The sequence below is a fragment of the Ochotona curzoniae genome, unplaced genomic scaffold (assembly GCF_017591425.1).
Source record: "Ochotona curzoniae isolate NIBS_2020 unplaced genomic scaffold, NIBS_Ocur_1.0 contig_2486, whole genome shotgun sequence".
NCBI lineage: Eukaryota > Metazoa > Chordata > Mammalia > Lagomorpha > Ochotonidae > Ochotona > Ochotona curzoniae.
Genome location: NW_024465477.1, coordinates 26,503 through 40,763, shown reverse-complemented (window position 1 = coordinate 40,763; position 14,261 = coordinate 26,503).

Below are 14,261 nucleotides of genomic sequence, written 5' to 3'. Positions count from 1 at the left end.
CAGACACAGTAACTTCTATTAAGTTTAGAAAGGACGTGAGATGTGGAAATACAGATAAGGCATACAGGAAATAAAAGTAATAAATGGATATGGAAACTTTCCACTATCAGTTGTTAGTACTCAAAACAGAATGCTCTCAACACTGGTTTCACTGATTTTTTTTTTCTTGTAAGCCTGGGCACAGGTCTGAAAGCATAGCAATTATGTCCCTGTATAGACAATTAATTTTGTACTAGAGAAATGCATAATGGCTTGCTGGGAAGTGGAAAAATTGTAGAGTCATATAGCTTGATGTTCTATTTATGATTTTTGCAGCAGACACATTTTTTTTCAGGCTGTATAACATTTTTATTAACCATACAGCCTTATTCCTGAGCTCCAAGGAAAATCATTAATTGATAGGAACATTTGGGTGTAGCCAGGCTCATGTTACTGGAATGGATGTCACTGCACATCTGAGTGTTTTCAAGGGTGGAATCTTCAGAAATAAGATGAGCATGGGTGAATCACTCACTGGGAATGATAGGAGACACTGTGCAGGATGCTTCAATTATGTATCAGGTGGTAGGATTTTTTTTTTCTCAGAATTTGAGATCCATGTCTATTACATGGGTCAGTAATACCTATTTGGGACATAGTGCAAAATCAAGTAAGCACAGGGTTTTATGCCCATACTACATTCCAGTGTATACACATACTGAAAAAGAAGTATTCGCAGTTACAGCATGAAATTTGAAAATACAGCCAATCTTGTGCTGTTATAAATGCTAGTGATTCACTGGAGTGTCATACTGTTCATCAATAACAATGAGATGCTTATGGTGTGACAAACATCACTATGTGGCCTAAGATATGCAGGAGGCATTTCCTTAATAAGACCCCCAAAATTTATTCTTGTAGATTGTGGTCCCCAAAGCTGCCAGGGCAGGGGGAATAGCTTGTGAGAGATTATCCCTGGATCTCTGCCTGCTACCTGCTGGGAGTGATTCATGGCTTACCTTCCCATGACCTGATGCACAGCTTCCAAGTGTGCATGAAGAACATAATTTGTGACATGATTTGGAGGGTTTAAGGGATAGACATGCCTTTTAGCCAACTACAGTGTCATTGTTGGGTGGGAGGACTGCCAGAGACAACCCTTTTGCCTAATCTATATTACTTTTACTAGCTTTACAGTAAACAGACTGCTCACCAGACTGTCCCCAGTGGTTCTTTGGCTAAGGACCACTATCACCTCAGCCCTATGTGATCTTGGGGCCTGCTGGCAGGAAATTCATTCAAAAATATCTGGTTTCAGAGAGTTGTGAGGTGCTATTTAGAGCCAGATGCCTGATCCTGTGTTTAGTGTCATCACTCAGAGACAAATACTAATAGGCAGCACCTGAGATATAATTGGTGTCCACAGAAGAAACAAAGCCTCCTGGATGAAGTGTCTTGTATTTTGTCTGGTTGGTGGGGGAAGGTGGTAAATGCAGAGGTAAGAATGTTCACAACCCCTGCAGTTACATCTCCAAGCCAGCACTAATCACTGAGAACTGGCAAGCTGACTGTAGCAGTTACATTATGTAAACCAGCAGGTGGTTACATTATGTAAGCCAGCAGGTGGCATGCATGCATGAACGTCTGTGTCTGTGCACACAAGGGTGCCTGTTTGAATGTGTCCATGCACTTGTGCATGTGTGTGCTTGAAACTTGAGCTATGAACATTTGTCAGGGTTGGCCTAAAGAAAAAAAGTGAGCAGTATTGAGGGAATGGGGTTGTGTGCAGCTCCACTGCATTACTATGTGAAATCACAGCCACTGAGAAACTAGAGGTGGGGAAATGTTGTGACATCATGATTAAAATTCCAAAACAGTGCCATAGAGCAGAGCAAATCTTGCTTGCAATCTCCTCCCCCAAGTAGACCCAGGACTTTGGGATAGGCATGTAGGTGAGTGGCCTCTAAGGTTCTCATACACAGCTCTACCCCACCGCATGATACATGAACATGTGAGTTCCTCTCCACACTGAACTCTGCTACTGTTCCCTGATGACATCTAGTTAGAGCTAACTTATGATACTGTGGTTATGTGTCAATCTATCTTTGCTTCTTTGTGGGGTATGTGTTTTTACAGGGTTAGGTTGTTCCAGGGTTGAACTGGGACCCTAGGGCTAGAGTGTGGACCTGTCTGGTTGTGTGCTTTTCTAGCTAGCATAGGCTGCTCAGAGCTGCTGAGAACATAAACCTTTCTAGGCAGTCAATCCAGAATCCATGTGTTTGCTTCAGTTCTTTGGGAGATCTGAAATCACTCAGCATGACATTATGCTGCAGAGATGCCACATTCTTTCACCTCTCTAGCCTTTTCTCTCATCTCCTTGGCCCTGCCCCAGTTCCTCCAGTAGCACTACTGGAGCCTAGAATTGGAGGACTGAGGGCTGGCACCTGAGTGGCCTGGAGAAGAGGAGCTTGGAGATTGGATCCTCTTGCATGGTAAGACTTTTAAAGACTTTATCAGGTCCTTTTGAATTATAGAGCCCAGGGCTACGTTAGTGGTATGTCAGATAGGGCTGAGAACTTCTTGGAGGACATGTGGATAAGCTCTGTGCTCCCATTCCCTGCTGCTGACTGCTCCACAAAGGTCCTATGGGCAGGAGGTGATGACAGTAGTGATCAGAAAGATAGGTACAGATTCTGCTTCTCTCAAAAGACAGGTAGTCAAGGAGTACTGGCTCTGACCAGCAGCAAGTGAGATGGAGAGCAGAAGTTGTTAGCTAGCTCCAATCTAAAGGAAATAAAGGAGTTTGTTTATTTGGCTTATCCTACACTGGGCTCACAAATCTGCCATGTGTTTTGTGAAAATAGAAACCCAGCAGCTGGGTCTTACTCTCTTACACTTCTCTGCACTGTTAGCTATTTGCCTGACTTTTACTAGCAAACTATGCTCTGTGGACACCTCTCTCACTCTTTCTCTTCCCTCACCCCATGCCTTGCTTCTCTCTACAATTAACCTTGAGTGCTAAGCACATTTCTAGCCTTGTTTTGGATGAAAATCCATGTTAGAGCAGTTTACGGCTGAGTTGTAGAAAGGGGGCCTTGTAAGGAAGAAGGGCTAAGGATGTCTCCCAGAGTATCTACATGGCAGAAGAGTGACACTGGTCAGGTCATTACTAGAAAGAAAGGACCCATAGGTGGTAAGAGTGGGTGGGGAGTGGCATGTCTGCTGGTCTGATGAACTTCTTAGGCATTTCAGCAACTTTGAAATCATCACTGGGGATCAAGGGCAAGAGCTTTTATCCTCATGTCTAGAAGAAACCTCTCCTCCTTTCCTGGCTTTTCAGACTTTCTCTGCTAACAGGAGCAAGCCTGTTACTTGTTCCTTCAGTGAATAGTTCATGGGAATTCAAGTTTCCTTTGACCGACCTACATGAAAGACTTCTGCAAGATCAAACTTTGTGAGACCAGGGGTTGCCAGGTGCTGTGACTGGCCAGATAGTACATTTTGTATGCTCTGTGGGCCATGCTGCCGGAGACCAGCTCCAGCTGACTGAGAGCTTGCAAAGGATGCGTGGATCGGCGAGATGATAGGAAGAGATAAGACACGGACCACTATGACTTGATGCTCATAATGAACAACTCAGAAAAGTTGCCTTCTTCATTTATACATAAATCATCACAAGTTTTTGCACAATGTCAAATTGTTTCATTTTTCATTACATCATGGTTATGAAAATGCAAGAAGCAATCCTAAAAAATATTTTTCTATTTCAAAGAAAACATTCTTAACAAACCATTACTCATTGAAACCTGCGATCACCTGGCTAAAGCCAGGAACTCCACGGTTGGCAGCACATGCAGTTACATGTGACAAGTAGTTTACTTATACCCAAAATCAATTTTTACTAAACACAAACTAATATTGATTAAAATATTAAGAATACAGAATTAAAAGATCATAAATGAAAGGATTTTATAAAAGCATATAACATAAATTCTTCGCTAAATCTTATAATCAAATCATGCATTAATTACGGTCACCTTCATCTAGTGTTGATTCAATTGTTTTTTATTCTTTTGTTAAAGGGCAGTGAAAGGGATCAAGGCAGCTCAGCCAATCTACAAACAGAGGGCCTTTACAAGAAAGTTTCTTTCATCTATATAAACTGTTTTCTTTCCCTAAATATAAGTGCCAATATAAGATAAAGATTTTAAACCATTTTGAGGGGGTTCACATTTATTTCCTTATAAAAGATGCCCCATACACTTTTGCTTTTTGTGGTAAGAAACTAAAATGCGTCATATCATGTGTTGTAAGAGTTCAAGGTACATGGTAAAAAAACTCTTTGTACCTCCATGATTGCCATCTGTTGCAAGATATTATCAAGCCATTTCTTAAGGGAAACATTTCTTATACTAGGGCAAATTTCAGGACAAAATTTCAGGCACATAACAGGATGTTTGGAAACATAGTGGGCTCAATTGTACTATTGTATACTTTTAACTCTGTGTCATAGCCTTACGTTACTATAGGTGTTTTTATCATAACATGATATATCAATTTGAGGTGTCATACCAGTTACAGGAATCACTTCACATTAGCAGAAAAACAACAACAACCTCAGAAGAATTTTATGAAACATCAGAGAGGTGATTAAGTTCCATACAATGGGTGAGGCAGCAATGAGGTGACCAGAGACATTCTGCCGGGCCTTGCCTCGCAGCTAGAAACTCCTCGCAGCCTTGCTGAGGAGCAGTGCTCATTACACACCCATGCCATCCAACCCAACTGCATGGCTCCCCACACCATGCTGTGTCTTGCCACTGGGAGTCAGCTTTGCTTTGTACAGCATAAGGGACCATGAAGAATTCATGAGTCGATGAACATGGCTATACTCACTATAAGACTTTACTTATGGACTCTGAATTGTGGACTTCATATAAATTGCATCTGTTACAAAGGATTCTTTGGCTTTTCTAACCACTTGAAAACCAAAAAAAAAAAAAATGTTTTTTTCGCTGTTGTGTCTAAGAAAATTTCTTGAGGTCTCTGGTGGTTTTGCATCCAGCCCAGAGTGAATTATGTAATGGTATTGATTTCAAGTCCCTTGATATGTAAGAGCTCATTTAATTGGAGATGTTACATAATGACTTTGGCTTCTGACTAGGTTTAAGAAATTAGCTTTATTCCATCTGAAGAAGGAATAGAGGCAGAGGAGAGTGTTGTGGCTCATGAACTGACCTCAAGCCTGGCACAGCTGGAAAAGAATGGTGCTAACTGTGATGTAGCCTTTAAAAGCAAATAAAGCAAAACAAAAGCAATGAGGCAAATCCTCACAGCAGTTGCAGGAACAATTAAAAAGATCAAAAAAGAAAATATGAAATTTGAACCTCATATCTATTTTAAATTAGATAAATCAAATGCACAACTGTCTGAAGCTCAGGACTTGCCCAACTACAGTCCTGTTCATTGTAGAGTTGGGTTGTTATAAAACTGAGAGCCAGGAGCTTCTTCCAGGCCTCCAACATGAGCACTGGGACCTAAGGCTGTGGGCCATCCTGCCCTATTTTTCCAGGACATAAGCAAAGAGCTGGATCAGTAGTGGAGCAACTGGACTCAAGCCACCACCCATATGGGATTCTATCACTATCAGGAAGAGGTTTAATTTGGTACACTACTATGTAAGCACCTCCATGGGCTTTTTTCAAGACCTCTTTTAGCAGAGTAAGGGTTCACTGAATTCTTTTAATTTTGTACCTTGTATCTCTTGATCTGGCTCTAGCTAAGTTCTCTCATCTGTTAGTACTATAACAGCCACTAGTGCCTGAGAAGATGTGTCCCTGAGCAGCAGGAAAGCTAGTGATGCTGAATTAACTCTGGGTCCAGATTACCTGGATCTTGTTTCTGGAATGTTTGCTAAACTCAAAACTGAGCTCTTCTGTTTCAGAGATGCTTCTGCACTTAATGCTTCATAGCAAATATTATTTAAAAAATTTTTTTGAAAATGTTTTTCTTTAATATACTTTAGAGGCAGAGTGACAGGGAGAACAATCTCCATTTTTCTCTTTTCACTAATTCTCCAAATACTTACAACAGCCAGGGCCAGTGCAAAGTTAGGAAGCATGGGCTCAACCCAGATCCCCCACATGGGTGAGAGAAGCTCAGTATTGTTTTCTTCTCAAGTTCTTGTGTGGGTTAGGTAACACCTGTGCTCCTTCTTGCATAAAATAAGCTGAAGCTGAGAAAGGAGTGATTTGCTTCTAGATCCTATATAAGAAAGGAGACTCAGTCACAAAGGCAGTCTAATTCTGGGATGTGATGCCTTGTTCCTCAGCTTACCTCCCTGGCCAGTTGGTGGCAGGGGGTGATTTTATTAAAGCCAAGTAGCTCCTGTTACCCACCATTAATCCCATGCTCATTTCTTCCATTGGTTCCTTAAGCTGAGACAAGATCCCCTAATGTCTACAATGTTATATGGTATGGAATCAAGTCTTCATCAGCTGTTTGATGGATGGATGAAGGATGGATGCCTTTTAGTTTCAGTCACAATGTGTGTCTTCCTGAGGATGGGTGAGGGCCCTTGGGAAGGAAACCTTTGTGGAACTGGAGGTTATATTTATCTGAATTCCATACCTTGTTCTGCAGGCTCATGGCCTTCCAACCAATCAGATATTTCTTCCCAGCTCAGGGCTTCCTGGGCTAGTTTAATATCTTTTCTGCCTTAACGAGAGTTTTATTCCCCTGAACATTAAGGCTTCTAAAATACTTGGGGTGGGATTGTACTTAGATTTGGTTGAGTCCTGTTGACAAGTAATGGGTCCCTACTGTGTGCCCAATATAATGTTGGTATTGTGTAGCACAGAGGATAGTGGTTGTTCAGTTGGAACCTAAGGGAGAAAGTATAACAAAACTGAAGTTGATAAAAAAAAAGTGCTGGTTAATAACATTGAATCATGTTTAGCTAATATCTAATAGTTGTTAAATTCAGAATGTACTGGACAGATGGTGGTCACTGAGAATCAAGGAGAAGAAGGACTGTGGCATTTAAATATCCCTTTTAGAATTGTGTAGACAGGCATTCAACCACCCAGTGAGTTGCCATGCCAGCAGAAACCTGAAGGCATGAGGCTGCTGTGAGGGTGGCCTCAGAGGGAATTACCATGTCCAATGCTATGAGTCCTTGATGCCCACAAAGCTCTTTCGTAATTGCAAAATGTTGTGCATCAGCTCAGTTACCACCCTGCCTGTGAGCCCATCAAGAATGTCTCCCACAGTTGTTCATGTGTTGTGAAAAACTACAGGAAATAAAAATTCTTTTTTTAAGATTTATTTTTATTGGAAAGTCACATATATAGAGGAGGAGAGACAAAGATCTTCCATCCTCTGATTCACTCCCAAAGTGGCTGAAATGGCTGGAGTTGAGTCATTTTGAAGAAGCTCAGGCACTTCTTCCAGGTCTCCCACACATGTGCCATGTCCCAACGCTTTGGGCCATCCTCTACTCTTTTCCTAGGCCACAACCAGGCAGCTAGATGGGAAGTGGGCCACTGGGATCATTTGTCCCACATCCCATTCAGCTCTTATACATGTCAATGGGCCTTGAAGCCTAGTTCAACCAAACCAGCCCTACTATCCAGGCTACACATGTGCTGGTGGGTGCCACTCTCTGTTTAGCCATGCCTGTCCCTAGTTTTGGTTCTCATGCTTGCCAGTCAGAGTAGCAATCCAAGATGGAAGTGTCCATTTTTTCTTAACTGGGCCCACTCCCTCTCCCAGATCTGCACTCTGAGGTGATTCTGCTCTTTAGCCTGACAGAATTTTCCCCCTGTGTCAGCATCTGCCAGCTGATACTGTGGCAAAGCCCAATAAACCCACACCCACTCTGGCTTATGAATGAACCAATAGGAACAGCCAACCCAACCTGACTTTCCCTTGATCCAGGTCACATGAGACCCACAGTTGCTATAACTCTGCCCAGCCAGGTCTGCCCCCATCCCAACATTCATGCTCAACAGTGGAGTGGTGGTCCAGCAGGAGAGTCCCATGCAGACCTTATACTGGGTTCATCATTTCTTCCTGGGTCTCATGTGCACTGGTTAGGTGGTACAGTTCAGTCTGGCATGGCCTGCCTCACCTTGGCATTTGCAGTGGGTGTTGTGACTTGCATTGCCGAGCCTAATCCCATTTCCAGCTCATGTTGGTTGGTGCTACAGCCTTAGCCAAACCTAGCTAGCTCCCAGTCCCAGCTCCCATGTGAATTGGCTTGTGTTGAAGCCTAAGCTAGCCTGACGCACACTCCATGCTAATGCTCAGACTTGGTATTGGGTAATATGAGCTGGCCCAGCCTGGTTCACCCCACACCTCACCAAATGTATGTCTGTGGGTACTATTATCTGCCCTAGTCTTTCGTGGTTCTTGCTCTCAGCAGCAGGGAGTGTGTCCAGACAGAGGAATTCTCCAAGCTCCTCCATCAGAACATTTTCCAATGCAAGATATCACATCCATCAATGAGTCCATGGGCCAACCCTTTTTAGTCCATCTCTTGGCCCAGCAGGAACAGTGTCTTTTCCTGACTGGACTTCAATCCATTCCATTTTTTACTGTTGGGTATTACAGCCCACCTAAACCTGGTATACACCCAGACACAGTTCACACATGGCTCAGCAGGGCCAGAAACCTAGCCAAGCCCATCCTACAATTACCCTGGTTCTCACAAGCACCTGTGGGTGCTGGAGTCTAGCCCAGTCTGGTGCACCCAGATCCAGTCCACACTTGTGCTGAAGGACAATACAGCCATGTCCAAACAAGACAGCAATCCCCACTATGGCCCTCATACTCACCAGCTGGAACCATAACTCAGCCAGTGCATTCCATCAGCTTCCCAATCAGGCCTATTCCCAGCCATGGATCTTGTGCATGCCAGTGGTTGCTCTGACCCGGCTAGGCATAGTCCCTCCCCTATCTTTTCCTTTGCCTTTGGATGCCATAGCCTGGCCTAACCAGGCTTGCTCCCAGTCCCAGCTCTCACTGGTGGGTGCTGCAACCTGGCCATGCTCAGTCTGCTCTCATCCCTGACCCATGAAAAATGATAGGTATGACAGTCTAGCCTGTCATGATCTGCGCTTCAGCCTGGTTCAAGGTTTGGGCCATGCTATACTGCTTTCCCAGGCCACATGCATGGGGCTGTAAGGGATGTGGAACAGCTAGAATGTGAAACAGCACCCACATGGGTTCTCAGATTATTGAAGGTGATGAATTTAGCTACTAGGATACCATGCTGGGCCCTGGTTGTAAGTTCCAAATCTTAAAATGTAATTGCTTATGAAGTGTCATCCCTTATTATTTTATTAAATCTTGTCTGTATGCATTATTGCAAGCAATTCTACACAATATTCACTTGATGCTCACAAAAGTTGACAGAAAAAACAGCATGTATTGAGGTATTAATCATTACCTGAGAGCTACTAACCAAGCTTTAAAAACACCAAAATGTACTAAAAGATTCTCTTTTAGTTCCCCAACCAGCCGGCGGTTGTTTCACTCATGCAGAATAATACTTTACTAAGGGTGGAGGAAGTAACCTAGTATTGAATTTTATTAAATAGAATATTTTATTGACCTCTTTATTTGACATGTCACTAGAGAAGGGCATACAGAAGCCAAATATATTACCTAATGAATAGCAGATCTTATTTTCAGTTAAACATGTATTTTGAAGTGTAGTCTCATGCAATTATTTTTGGGTTTGTTTTGGTTTCTATTTAATGAAATGTTTTATTGACAGATAATAATTGCATATATTTGTATAGCACAATGTATTTCATTTCAAAATTGCTGTCGTTGGGCTGCCACAGGTTAAACTACCATGTGCAAAGCCAATATCTCTTCTTGAAGTTATGGTTAGAGTTCTGATCCAGTTCCTGATTACTGCACCTTGGAGAGCAGCAGAAGATGGCCCAAGGACTTGGGACTCTGCAGCACATGTGGGAAACCCAAATAGATTTCTGGGCTCCTCTGGGTTTGTCCCAGCTTCTGTCGTTTGGGTAGTGAACGAGCACAGGGAAATCTCTTTCTCTGTCATTGTGTTCATAATCACCATCAAGTCCCTTTTGTGACTTACATAATCATCTCAAGCCTTGATGGACAAATTCACAAAGACAGTATACCCTAATTTTTCTGTTTCCTGCAATATATTTTATGAATATTAATTTTTCTCAAAAGAGACCGAGCAATTCTAATTATGTACAGCCTTCCATATCTTCATATTAGTATAAAGAGAATTCTGTTCTCTTTTTAATAATAAAACTTGAGAAAGAATAAAGATAGAAATTTGAAATTTTATTCTGCTTTATAGAGAAAGTATTTACCTTTGTTATAACCAGTCAAGGCTATGATTCTATTCATAATTCTTTAATAAATTACAGACTGTTTATTACTGATTTTGTTGATCTCTTCAGAATACTGTTTAGTTTGCAATTATCTATGATACAAGATGTTGAGCTCTTAAGATGTGTATGTCTACTTGTCATTTGTGTATATAGTCATTAGTGAGATCTTTTATCCAGTTTCAAATCAGAGCTTTTTCTTTGTTATTGTTGATTTGTGGGACTTATGTGTGCTTTTTTTGGGGGGGGGTAAAAATTCTTTTATCTTTGCACCTTTCTCCTCTGGAAGTCATTGAAAGGTAGTTCACATTGAAAGATCTGGAGATTTTTGGAAGGGCTTCTTGCTACCTGTGCTCATTATTCATGGATTGAAACACCAAATGGCTTGGATATCCTATGCAATCTTCAGTCTTTTACAGGTAAAATCAAAGATCCCTCTAATGTTTCCCATTCTTCACTGCCTCCTTCCTTACATGGAGTGCTTCAACAATAGAGGTTTTGCATGCTGTAGGCAGCTGCCTCACAACCCTGCTTTGTACTGTGTGTGTGTGTGTATGTGTGTGTGTGTGTGAAAGAGAGAGAGAGAGAGAGAGAGAGAGAGAGAGAGAGAGAACAGCTGTCACAGCATTCCCTAACTGACAGTGGTTAGTGAGTGCAACTTGACTTCAGAGTGAAGTAGCTTGTACAAACTTTAAGAAAACTAAGGAAGGGTGACTTTCAACTCAGCACGTTTTCATGACATTTTTCAACAATTAATAGAACAAGACAGAGAAGAGTGTCCTGAAACCCTGTATAAATAGCAATGCTCCAAAATGCAGGGAACAAATAAATGTTCACAGGTTTCTTCAGCTTATGTACTTCTACAGTGAGTACTTGGAACACTATACTTTCATATTAGAATCAATAACAATTTATAGTATTTTTATTTATTCCTGTGGACCTCTGCATTATATCATCTTAGTATTTTATGTGGTGTACTTTTTTAAACTAGCAAGATCTAATGCAAGGCCAGGCTTTCTTATAGTACATCATCCATGCTCCTTCATCTGCTGGAAATGGCCTCTAATGATTGAGGTGGCTGCACATTGTCCACTTTGCCATTTTTCCCCATTGGTAGATTTCTTCCCAAATCTCTGAAGTGTGACAATGTGGACACAATGAGCTGCAGATACATGGTGATGTATAGTGTAAAATAATGATCTCTAAATGATTCTAGGTTTCTTCATAAATTAAAAGTATAATACACACACCAAATCACAACAACAATGTGAAGAAAGGTGCATAAATTGGTGGTTATGTACTTCATTGGTGATATGTATTCCAGATGCAGTGTCTTGCAGAATGTCAGCAGCTTGCCCGCCCCCTCTCCCACCTAATGGAGACCCAAAGAACATGCTAAAACTGTGAGAAGTAACTTTATCAGGGCTCCCAAGCACAGGAAGCAGCAAGCAAAAGGCAACTTCACTATGGGAAGAATTCTTGGGAAATCTTTATTCATGCATGTCCCATCTTCTGTGCAGCCCAGTGATCATTTTCAATCTGCATTAGCCTGTAAATCCTGATGTTCACTTGTGAGCAAGCAGAACATGGCTTGTTCACAAAACATTGTTCATGGTGTTCATTTTGGTTTTAACTAGTTAGCAGTTCATAAATACACTTGTCTGTGTGTGTGTGTGTGTGTGTGTGTGTGCGCACACATTTCCTTATTCACAAGAGGTGTATTTCCAGACACCCTGTAGATATTTGAAATCATAGATACTAATGAATATTCATCTGTGAATATATCTATCTGATGTTTTTACTGATGTGCATACAGATTTATAGCAGAGTTTAATTTATATAATTTATGACAGTATTATTAACTCTTGCTTGACAAAAAAACAGCTTTAATTTATTTCAAGAGATCAAGGTTATGTATTGCATATTATTTGATAATAACAAACATAAATTATAAAGCAATAGCAATATGGTATTTGGAAAATACTCAAACATTAGGGATTTAAACAATGCACTTCTTGATAAACAAATGATGAGAAAAGGAAAATCCAAACAAAATTAGAAAATATTTTAAAATTATGAAAGCTAAAATGGATATTATTTTTGGAGAAATCCAAGCAAAGTAATTGTTCAGAGTAAATATAGAAGTTTAAACACATGTATTTGGAATGAGAAGAATTTAAAATCCAAGAACAAAATTTCTACTGCAAAAAACTTAATCCAAAAACTAAATTAGATAAGCAATAAGTGGAAACATATGATAATGACAGAGAAAGGGGAATTAAATGCAGCACAAGCACAACTAGCAGAGCTAAAATTTGATTCATTTACTAAATAACTTTTTTTTTAATCTAGGAAAGTGATCAGAAAAAAAAAGTTTGGATGATAATTACCAAAATTCAGTTACAAGACAGCAGGAACTACTCAGAGTTCTATGGCAGAGTGGACTGGTTCTAGCTCACAAGAACATATATGGTTTACAAAGAGCACTAATATGTAATAATAAAATGCAACTATATAATGATACACAAGAGTAAAATTTTATGACTATGCTTCCATCTCTGAAAGTACTATATTATGTTGCAATCATCCTTCTTGTGATGTAGGAAGATGATATGACATCTGCATGATGAGAAGAAGTGAGGTGTGGGTGACAGAGGTGTGTGACACAATTTTAGGTGAACATGTAAGGATTACATGAACACAAGTAGTGCAGTAATAAAACAGTCACTATGGAAATACAAAAGGTACTAAGAGGCAAATGGGTATGGACAATGTATAGGGTAGATAGGCTGGGGAAAGACATACTTCACAGCATAAATCAAAGTGGAGCAAGGCAGCAAGAAATTCCATCACACTACTACGAACATGTACAACTTATTTTGTAGGTTTTAAATTTTCCTTTTCGTTTTATTGGACCATATTTGCACGTCAATTTGTGTGGGTGAAAACACAGATCAATGTAAACTACCAGTGCTTTGACATGTGCAAACACACACACTAGTATGAGAAATAAAAAAAATAAGAATAGATAGATTGAATTTTTGTCTTAGAAAACACCAACTCTTCTCTATGGTGGGGTGTGAAACTGCATTTTGGTGACTAAGACTTCAGTATGGCCACTGTGTGAATAGCTGTGATGCATGAAATTCCCTCCATTCACTCATTATGAGACATATATAAATTGCTTTGCACATTTTTGAAGGTGGCTCCTTACAATGTAGTTAATAAATTTTTCATCCTTAAGGCACCTTCAGTTATTTTGGGAAGAGAGAGAAATTGCCTACTATTGTCCTGGGTCAGCCTACATGCCATAACACTGGCCAGGATGGTAGAATAACTCCCAGCATGGAACAAGCACTGTGCAAGAGCATCAGTTCCAATTCTAGGGTGATGTCATATGGGCCTAAATAAATCTCAGGATTTGAGGGAGATGTGATGGATCATAGAGAAATGGGAGGGAATACGGGGTGGTCATGCTCGGACACTTGCTGAACTTGGCACAGCGGTGAAATGCCCTGGCACAAAATTTTTACATTCTGGAATATTTTAGAGGGCAATATGTTCTTCTGAAATTACTGATTAAATAGCAGTGATAAAGAAATCTAGGCAAAGGCCCTCAACCCAGAGTTTGGAGGTCAGCCACTTTTATCAAGAATGTTATAATAGATCTAAATGCTAAATCATGAACAAGATTTACTCTTAGAGGAAATGAAAGCAAGTGTGTCCAAATTTGGTAAGTTAATGGTGAGCAAACACATAGTTCTAGAGTCTTGTCATGTTCAATTTAGCTAGAGCAGAATATCATGTTTTTTGAAGAAAACAGGAAGAAATTTGTTAGTAAATCTTTATAAAGCTCTGCTGTCTAATTAAATTTTAGTTGCACTATATATATATGCTTCC